Source organism: Protopterus annectens, chromosome 13.part0 (genome assembly GCF_019279795.1).
Source record: "Protopterus annectens isolate FY-2018-M chromosome 13.part0, PAN1.0, whole genome shotgun sequence".
In the NCBI taxonomy this organism is placed as follows: Eukaryota; Metazoa; Chordata; order Ceratodontiformes; family Protopteridae; genus Protopterus; species Protopterus annectens.
In genome coordinates, this window is record NC_056747.1 from 276,803,274 (window position 1) to 276,814,295 (window position 11,022).

General features: G+C 46.7%; 1 protein-coding gene across 2 annotated transcripts in view; it reads right to left on the minus strand.

The window, feature by feature from the left end:
* The window catches only part of LSM4 (LSM4 homolog, U6 small nuclear RNA and mRNA degradation associated), a 426,988-nt gene that overhangs the window by 347,693 nt on the left and 68,273 nt on the right, over nt 1-11,022 (minus strand). The gene's annotated exons all lie outside the window — the stretch shown is intronic.

The following is an 11,022-nucleotide window of genomic DNA, read 5'->3' on the forward strand; positions in this document are numbered from 1 at the left end:
TGCCCTGAGTAGGCATACTACTCCTAAACTGCAAATCATGCCTCATTTCACCTACCATGCTCTTGCTATTCACCATAATGCCCCCCACACTCCTTATAACGAGTACAAATTTTACCTTCTATCTCTACCCAGTTTCTAGTGAAACAAGGGACAGTTTTTGTTGAGCCTGTCTTCATATTCTACCACCCCTCCTATTCTACCCCCCCCCCTCCTGTCCATAACTACCAATGCCTTCTGCTATACTCTTGCTACCCTGATAGTAATCTGACATCCATAAAAGACTTCCAGTATTGGACACAGTACTTTATTTAGGGGGTATGGGTCAACTATGTTACCTCCAAATGTATGAGCACCAAATACAACAGTTTATACATTTCAGAACAAATCCCATTAACATGAGTACGTATTAGCTTGACATACACATATTTGAGAAGATAAAGGATTCGTGGAAATATGCACATAAAAAAAAACAAAGTTAGTTTTTGCAGTGGGAAAGCTACCTGTACCCTAAACTCCAAGGTCACGTCAATTCTGACAACAAAGTAATAATTTTTAGAAGTACGTAAATGACAAGTTTGTCCACAAACCGCCATCTTTAAGACTAAATCCATTCCTTCCCACCTTTATACACTGCTGAACTAAACAGCAAGTGACCAGCTGCTAAAGAAACAATCTGAGGTAATGCAGCTAAATTAACTCCTGTTCAAGCAGAGTTGAAGCAAGTCATGGTAAACCCCAGCTGGATCACCAGTAATTTCTGGTACAGAGGTGGTACCATTATATCTTCTTCCCTTATAGGTTTGAAGGTTTTGGTGTCAACCATATCACTTACTGGCATTTTGAGTGCTACTATGACACACTGAAATAATTTCTGCCTTTCATGTACTTGCTACTAGTGAAATTTATTCTAAAGTTTTGGTACTCACTGGATGAATCTGACCCATCTTTTCAGTTACTCATGTTAATGCTAAAATTTGATATTATGTTGTCCTATCTCGCTCGCATTCTTACTGGTTGGGTTCAGAGTCGATCCTCAGCTCCAACTCTGCCGCATACGATATAGCTCGAAGTCTTTCACTTGGCTCGTGGCTGCATAGTTATCCCATCATGCATTGTGTAATTCCCCAGATCTCATTTGCTGCATGGCGAGTTCAGATGCTCATCTCCTTGGCCGTGGCCAAGTTTAAAAAACCTTTACTTCTTGAGCCTTTTGTAAATTGTGCATTATTAATCACAGAGTGCAAACTCAGACAATTCTCTCATCTCTTGTTGTTCTTGTGTGCTGTTTTTTTTTTGCTGAGCTGTTGCTTTGTTGGCCGCTGTCATAGTCGCAAGCCCTTTTTTCTCCATCTTGTCTAGTTGTTGTTAAACATTGTTTAGTTGTACATTTCCTGGTCTATTTCTTGCCTTGGTTTGAGTTAGAGCCAAGTACCCGCTTAAATTAGATGGTTTGGCTGTTTTCTTCCCTGTCAACAGCTGTTAGGTCCGTTTAAGTTAGAGGGCCTTGCGCCCATTAAATTAGAGGGCACAGCTGTATTTCTTTTGTCAAATGTTAGCTTACTGATGTGTTCTGTTTATTAGTGCTTTAGTAGACCATTAGAAAATGTATATAGTGTGTGCGTTAAATTTGTTTCTCTAGTGAGTGTTATTTTTTTTTTTATAGCTTTGGTAGTGCTTCTTTCTCACCATGTCTAAAGAAACTAAAGAGAAGGAGCCTAAACCATCAGGATCTAAAAAGTGCCAGAAATGCTCTCAAAAGATGTCCCTAACTGATGGGCACAGTATCTGCATTTATTGTTTGGGGGCCATTTGCCTCCAGGAATATTGTACGTTTTGTCATTCCTTCAGCTCCCGTGTTCTTCAGGAAAGGAGGAACAAACGTGTTGTTAAACAGCTCCTAAAAACTTTGGTGAAGCTTTGGAAAGCCAGTGTACCTTCTCCAAATCCAAGTCACCCTCTTCCAGGGGTAAAAAACCTACTAAGAGACCATCCTCCTCTTCATTGGCTCATTCGGAGCCACCTCTAAAATTATCAAAAACTTCAGAGAAACCAATCTCTTCGGCTCCACAGGACTCTGATCAGAGAGAGACCATTCAATTGGACAAGTCAACTCCTTCGGCTCCACAGACTTCGGAGCCAAGAGACTACCTTTCGGAGCCGGTCCATAGACTCATCACCCATCTCCCCTACTTGAGATTCCCCCATATTGGAGAGATCTCGCTCACCATCCCTTTCCTCCAGGTCCACTAGGAGTTTATCGGATAATGATGTGGATCGGGTGGTGTGCAGACTTCAGAAGTCGCCGGCTAAATTGTTTTTGGCTCCAACCCAATAGACTCTACAGCCAACTAAGATTCTTTCATCCACTACTCTTCCTCCTCCTAGCAAAGCTGGATCTTCGGAGCCAGAGTGCCGAATACTGCTTGATGTGGAACTGTCGGTTCCAGGACCCCTCCAGGAGATTTCGGAACTGTCATCTACTCCCTCGGTGGTGTCTAGTAGCCGAAGCACTCCAGTCGATTCCAGGATGGAATGCTCGAACCAGAGAGTTTCCACAGTGCCAAGCTTACCCCTTGGGGCTAAACAGAAGAGTCATCCAAGAAGTCCTTGCAGACCAAGTAGGATTCGGAACTTACTCAAATTCTTTTTGGTGCCAAAGAAAACAGGGGACTGGAGACCCATACTGGATCTCAGCAAACTAAACAAATCCATAAAGAAGTCCAAGTTCCAAATGGCGACAACTGTAGTCAATTCTTCCCGTTTTAGGGAAAGATGATTAGATGTGCTTGATAGACCTCCAAGATGCGTACTACCACATAAAAAAAGACAGAGCATCAAGGAGTCACTTACGTTTCTGGCTGGGAGCCAGAACAACCGCTGGCTACAGTGACCACAGACAACTCAAAGATACAGTGGGGGGGGGGCATTCTCTAGGAAGGATGGTCCCAAGGCACTTGGCAAGATCACGAGATCCATTTGCACATAAATGTCCTAGAGATGAGAGCAGTGCTCTTGGCGTTGCAAGCACTTCAGGACTCTCTTCCACTAGGAACTATTGCAATTCAGTCAGACAATACGTTGGTGGTTTGGTACATAAACAAATAAGGAGGAACCAAATCCTATCCCCTTTGCCAAGTAGTAAGAGTATGGCAGTGTGCAATCTCTTCCCAACGTTTTCTGGTAGCAATGCACATCCCAGGGAAATCCAGTGTGATCGTGGACAGGCTAAGCAGTGCTATTCTGATGCCTCAACGAGTGGTCCCTGAAGAAAGAGATAGCGGAAAAGATTTTCCAGAGATGGGGTCAGCCTTGCTGCGACCTATTTACCACTCACATGAATGCCAAAAGCAGCAGCTATTTTGCCCGGATCCTCCCTCTAGGGGAGTTACCCAGGGATGCTTCTTGTTCATGATTGGCCCTCAGGACTTCTGTATGCCTTCCCTCCATTTCCCGATTCCACAAGTCATTCAGAAAGCTTACTTGTTGGGAAGCAAGATGATTCTCATGACTCCATACTGGCCTCATCAGATTTAGTTTCCCTTCCTTAGGCCACATCTACAGGAGGAACTGTGGGCATGGACCTAGTTCCAGACCTTCTCACTCATATGTCGGGAACCCTCCACCCCTCCCTCCAAACACTTAATTTGATAGCATGGCTTCTCCAGTTCCCAACTTAGTCAGGCTTCTCAATTTCACAGCAGTAGTTAAAAGATATCCTGGTATCTTTGCACAAAGCTGCTACTAGGACGATGACTGTGCTCTTCCCTCATTTTTTTTTTTTGCGCTACTGAACTACAACACTACTGACGCTAAATTGAATAAGGAATAGTGTCAAATACTTTAGCAAGATCCAAGTATATAGCATATGTTGTCAAGTGTGTTCCCAACAGAGAGGAGAAATAATGGGGCAGGAGGGAAGGAGCAATTACTGCAACAGTGAAAAGCAGGGCATCTACTGTTAAAAGTAAAATCTTACAAAACCATACTACGTCCTTCTTGATCACAGCTGCAGTACTCATTACATGTGAAACATTACCAAAGCTACTGTAAAGGATGGGAGAGGAAGGCATAGAGGAACCCTCCACAAACCCATGAAGGAAAGCCCTGGCTATAGAAATGACATCCAGCTTATGTTTTCCTGTGGACAGAGGATCAAACAGCGTCTTCTAGAATGTATCTAGTATCCAGACCCTTGTTAAAAGCTCCAGTAGAGGCTATTCCTCTTGTAGAATGAGCTTGAACCAAGGCTGAAAGCTGCTTACCATGAAAGGAGCAACAAAAAGAAACAGCCCTAGAAATCCAAGAAGAGATGATTTGCAAAGAAACAGTCAAATCCAACTTCCTGATACAACAAAAAGCTGCTCCAATTTTCAGATAATTGTCTTTTTTAAATCCAAGGTGTGAAGCACCTTCTCACTAGCAGACTTAAGAGAAAGAAAAAAGAAACCAAGCTGGATAGATTGAGAGATAAATCATTAAACCACCTTGGGCTTAAAATGGATTACTATGCCAAGACACCCTGTCCCTATGAAAAATCAAAGCAGCTCAGAAACTCTATTGGCTGAAGTAAAAGCTACCAACAATATAGTCTTCCAGGTGCAATATTACAAGGAAGTAGTAGTAGCAGGCTTAAAAGAAGTCTGTGTTAGCTTTTCAAGGAAAAAAAATAGGTTTTCTTGGGGATCACAGGGACCCCCCCCCCACCCCCACCACCACCACAATGAAAAAGGATCATGGTCATGCTTCAGATGCCAGAGAAAAACATCTCTACTCTTTAGCCACTTGGGATTTTCTGGTAGGTTTTTTTAGCCTCTTGCAGAACCCCAAGCACTTCCTCATAAAAGTGGTACCTAAAGAGAATCAAAACTCTATCACCCAGACTGTTAACTGAAGTGTGGACAAGTGAAGGTGAATGACAGACCCCTTGTCTTGCCCGTGATGATCAATCCATTGAAGTAACTTGCAATGGCTAGGTGAAAGAAGAAAGGTAGAACCAGTGCTGTCTGGGCCAAAAGGGAGTCACCAGCACGATTCTGGCAAAATTATTCATGATCTTGGGCAGGACCCTAGTGAGCACATGATCTTGGGCAGGACCCTAGTGAGCACAGGAAGAGGATGATAGTCATACAGGAGCATTCCCTTCCAAGAAAAGGGTGTACTGTCCACTATCCAAGACAGATGACTTGGAGTTCTGGAAAAGAAGTCTGCTCAGAGGGAAGTCAAAAAGATCCACTTGAGGAGTATGCCTGAAGAGCTAGTCTGCAGAAAAGTGAAGAGTTCATGCCCCCTTGTTTGTTGATGTACACCATGAATGCTGTGTTGTCTGTAAAAACCTTTAGAGATCCAAGCGTCCAAAGGGAACAGAAAACCTGTAGAGCAAGAATAAGCACCCTCATCATTTTGATGTTGATATGATCAGACATCTGATGGAGAGGCCAGAGACCCAGAACCGTCAAAATGAAGGAGGCTCCCCATCCCTGATCAGAAGCACCTGTGAAAGCTCCTGAGAAGGAGGAAAAGTCTGAAAAGGCAGGCTTAGATTGAGGGAGACCTGCCAAATCCACCAGTGAAACTTGAGTCTGACATAGGACAATACAGGAACTAAAAACTCTAGAGGGTGGCAATGCTGGAAACAAACAGTCTTGAGGTAACACTGAAGTTTTCTCATATGAAGTTTGGCAAAGAGGATGATGGGGATGGTACATGGCATGACCTCCAAGGCTCTGAAAGTCTGCTGCAGGAATTACTGAAAGGGGGAGCACAAACTGGTAGTCACCTGTTAAGGACAGAACTTTGGGAGACAGAAGAGAAGCCAACATTGGACTAGTCTAAATTCTGCAACCCAGAAAAATGTTGTCTTGAAAAGGAGTCAGAATGGAATTAGAGATTGATAGAGCCCCAGACTATGCAGGAGGGGCATGGTGAAGTGTAGTTCCTGAAGCAGCCAGGGTTGGGAGGAAGCCTTTAGAAAGAGGTCATCCAGGATACAGGAATATCTTGATTCCTGAAAGCACACAAAAGGCTGCCACAGGGGCCAGTCATTTTGCAAATACTTTTGAGGCTATAGAAAGACCATAGGGCACAGCAAAGAACTGAAAATGAGAGAAAGAAAGAGAGAAATGTAAATACTTCCTGAAGACAGGATGGATGGGGATAAGAAGACAGACGTCCTTCGGGTCTAAAGGAACTAGAAACACATGGGGAAGCAAGGCAGGGAAGAGAATTTGAAGTGAATGCATCCTGAAGGAGGGAACCTTTAGAAAAGTATTGAGATAAGGGAGGACTAGGGGAGGTCTCCATGACCCTTCGTTTCTGGGAACTAGAAACATCCTGGAATAGAACTCCTGTTCCTTGTTGGGATTCTATAACACATGGGAAGTTCACCTGGAGGAGGTTGAGGAAAAACTGAAAGGCGGAAAGGGAACTTCAATATCATGAAATAACAGTTCTGGATAATGAACAAGGTCAGATGTAATCTGTTATTAAACAGGGAGAGACAGGGAAAGCCTACAAGACCCAAGAACCTGTTGGGGGGGGGGGGGTTCACATTATGGCATATTCGTCCGGAATGGGGGGCTTTCGAAGTTTTAATGGATTTATCAGAGAACATATGATGTTAAGTTGTCATTCTCGCCTTCATTCTTGCTGGATGGGTTCGCAGCCGATCCTCGGCTCCGACTCGGCCTATACTATAGCTCGAGAGCTATTTTTACCGGCTCGAGGCAGCCCTATATCCCACAATACCATGCGCCAACTCCCCAGATCTCGTTTGCCGCTTCACTGCGAGGTAGTCTGTTTTTACCGGCTCTGGTCAGTAAGTGCTTTTTTCATATATATATTCAGTCTCAGTAGTTTCTTTCCAGTTACTTACCCTTCTTTAGGTCCCTTCTAACTGCCTTACCCTTTCGGTAGCCCTTTTTCCCCTTCTTTAGTTGGTTTTTTATCTTGGGTCTATGGGCTTTTCCTTAGTTTTCCCCCACCCCTTTCAGTGTGTGTGTGGGTTTTTAGTCAGCTCCCTTTAACTTAAATAAGTGTGGGTGTGTGGACTGACTGTGTTCCTTTTCATTTTTTGTCAGGATGTCAACGGACCCTAAGGTTTCGGGATTCAAGAAGTGTGACTCGTGCTGTCAGAAAATGTCTGACAGACTGTCACACTTCTTGTGTCTATTGCTTGGGGCCTTTACACCTGCAGGACTCTTGTTCCGTTTGTCACGGATTTAGTTCAAGAGTCCTGCAGGAAAGGCGCAACAAGCTCATCCTAAGGGGCTTGTTAAAGCCTGATGACTCCCCGTCCAAGTCTGGCTCGGGGAAGTCGTCAAAAACCGCCAAACCCTTGGCTCCAGCTTCTGAGCAGAGGGCTGGCGTTATCGAGACGGCTCCGACCTCGGTTCCGTCTGCCTCCAAGGCGAGCAAAGTGGTTTCCGCTCCGAAACCATCATCGGAGCCGACCCCAGCGGGCAAGCGCTCTAGGTCCCCTTCGCTAGAGTCTGTCAGATCGGCTCAGAGGTCCCCTCTCCTATCGAAGCGGAGTCATAGGACTCATTCATCGAGGTTATCCAGGCTCTCCGATCACGACATAGAGAGGGTGGTCAGTAGACTCATAAAATCTCAGGCGTTGGCCCAAATGCTCCAGAGCCCATCTCACCAGACTGTGGCTCCTTCGATACAGCTATCCATTCCTCCTCAGACTCATCTCTCGAGTTCGGAACCGGAGTTTGTTGGAACCGTGACCTTGCCCACGTCGGAGCCGATACTTCCTCCTTCTGCTCCGGTGTAGTCGGCTCCGACCTCTTCATTGGTTCCGTCCGTGGAGAGGTCCGGGCGCCGAGACTCCATTGTCTGCTCCGAGGGGGCGAGTGGCATCGGACCCTTGTCCGACCCCACTCTCCCTCTCGGAGCTTCAGCTCTGGTTAGTTCGGCCCCGACATCATTCTCGGAGCCTTCTCTGTCGGTTCCGGGGGCGGTTCCGGTCTCTTCGGAGCCGGGGCTACCTTTGGTATCTGATAGGGGAGCCTTCAAGGTGATGAGGAGTGTGGTGGACCCAGTGTCCACTCCAAGGTTAAGTTCTGCGGCTCCTCCCTCTGTAGTGCCCGTTACGGTCTCTGGCCATCCTCCTACACCCGACAGCAGAGATTCAAAGCGTAGGGTACCCACCTAGGGTGTCGTCTCCTCTTCCGAGGGCTCCCCTGAAGTTTCAGGGGAACCCCCTAGGAAAAGAAAGTGCAAGAGGAAGCACATAGACTCCCCGAGTCTGTCACGTCAGACAACGACTTGGAAGAGTCGGAAGGTTCCCCCAGATCCCCCTCTGAGGACGTCTCCTTTTCAGACATCCTGGAGATCCTAAGACAGAGGGGAAATTGGTCCACTCTCAAACCTTCCAAGGACGAGTCTGTTTACCTTGACGCCTTTGGATCTCGACCTTCCACCTCCTGGGTGTCTCCCCCTTTCGACCCACTAATGGAGGTAGTGGCTAGAAAGGCGTGGGCAGCTCCTGATTCAATGGAACCTACCCCTATGAGGCCTTCTAAATTTATTTCTGCACCAGATGACAAATCCTCTCTCACCAAAGGTGTTTCAGTTGATGCTATGGTAGTAGCAGCAGCCACTAAGAAGGAATTGGCTGATTCTTCTGTATCTGTTCATCCTCCTAACAAAGAGTCCAGGACCATGGACAGGTACGGCAAGCGGACCTTTGCTTCAGCGACCTTTTCTATGCGATCGCTGAACTATTTATGTAATTTCACCCGCCTTCAGAGAGACTTGCTCAAAGAGCTGGGTGAAACGGTACAGGATCCTTCTGCTGCAGGGTTTAAGGACAAAATAAACTCTCAGCTGGCTACCCTGAACTCCATTGTTAACTCCTCCATGCGGCTTATCTCTTATGCAGCTGATGGAGCGAGTAGGGCCGCTGGCACAGGCGTTGCGTTGAGACGTCACGCTTGGATGCGGCTCTGTAACTTTGCCGATCCCTTCAAGGCGTCCTTCACTAACACCCCCTTTGACGGTTCGGAATTGTTCGGACCTCAGGTGAAGAATACCCTCACCAGATGCGAGCAAGATGGTAAGACTCTCTCTGTCGTGGGAGTCCGTTTTTCCACGCCCTCTAGACCTTATCCTAAGGGACAAAAGGGAGGAAAGATGTGGTTCCGCAAACCTCAGGGAGTTGCGCCTGCCGCACGTGGTGAATTTCCCCCTAGAGGCAGAGGGGGAAATAACAGATGCCGCCCCAGGGGCAGAGGGGGTCCTCAGAACCAGGGCTCTAGGGAATCTTTTCCTGACCAACCCTTTCAGCATCCCTGAGAAGCTGCCAGACTGTCTGCCTTCGGAGGCAGTCGGGGGAAGATTATCTCTGTACCCGGAAGCCTAGCAATCCCTCTCCCAAAACACATGGGTACAGAAGATCATATCCGAGGGTTACAAAATCCCTTTCACTTTCCCTCCGGTACAACCGCCAAAACCCCTACCAGACGTACCACCCGCACAAAGGGGTCAGGCTCAGCTAGAAATAAAAAAGCTGTTAAAAAAAAAAAAAAAAAAAAAAGTCATCCAGGAAGTCCCAGCAGATCAGCTAGGATCCGGAATCTACTCCGGATTCTTTTTGGTACCAAAAAAGACAGGAGAATGGAGACCCATTTTGGACCTCAGCAGGTTAAACAACTCTGTACTAAAGACAAAATTTCGGATGGTAACACTGCAGTCCATTCTACCCTTTTTGGGCAGAGACAACTGGATGTGCTCATTAGACCTCCAGAACACGTACTACCATATAAAAATACACAGGCGCTCCAGGAGGTTTCCCCGCTTCTGGCTGGGAGGCAGTCATTTTCAATTCAGGGCCCTGCCCTTTGGTCTCACCACAGCCCCTCGGGTTTTCACCAAATGTTTGGCAGTGGTCACGGCTCACCTGAGACAGAAAGGATTCCAGGTGTTTCCATACTTAGACGACTGGCTCATTTCCGCTACCACCAAACAGGATCTCATAATGGCCAGGGATTACACTATTCAACTTTGCAACAGTCTGGGTATTTCTATAAATTTTGCAAAGTCCTCCTTGTCGCCTTGTCAATGTATAAACTTTATAGGCGCCGTATTAAACACCACAGAAATGTCTGCAACATTACCACCTCAGAGAGTGACAGACATAAGGCGGAATGTTCAGCTCCTGTTTCAGCCCAACAGAGTCCAAGTCAAGCTAGTATTGAAAGTGTTGGGCCTCATGGCGGCGGCGATTCTTCTACTTCCATTAGCCCGCTTCCACATGAGGCTCCTTCAGTGGATGCTGTTTTTTCTCAGTGGTCCTTTCAACAGCTACCAATGACCCACAACATTTTGATAGCCCCATCTTGCAAGAAACATCTCTCCTGGTGAATGGTTTCCCCTCAGCTTTTTCAGGGCAGACCCTTTGTTCTCCCCCCTCCAGTTGCCACTGTCACAATGGATGCCTCCCTGATCGGGTGGGGGGGCATTATCAGGGCAGGACGGTCCAGGGCACTTGGCAACAGTCAGAATGCCACCTGCACATAAATGTCCTGAAGATGAGGGCGGTGCTTTTGACGTTGCAGGCCCTTCAGAGCTCTCTTCCCACGGGGACTATAGCAATTCAAATGGACAATATGTCTGTGGTGTGGTACATAAACAAGCAGGGCGGAACAAGGTCCTACCCCCTCTGTCGAGAAGCACTCAGACTTTGGCAATGGGCGATTTCATCTCGACGGTTTCTAATAGCAACGCACATCCCCGGGAAGTCCAACGTCATAGCAGACAGATTGAGCAGAACTATCCTCATGCCTCACGAGTGGTCTCTAAATCAAGCGGTAGCAGACGGAATTTTTCTGAAGTGGGGCCAGCCTTGCTGCGACCTTTTCGCAACTCCCCAAAACAGCAAGTGCCTCGACTTCTTCACACTTTTTCCACTACCAGGCCAACCCCTCAGAGACGCTCTTGTTCACGTTTGGCCCCGGGGTCTTCTTTATGCCTTTTTCTCCCTTTCCATTGATCCCGCAATTAATTCAGAAAGCAACC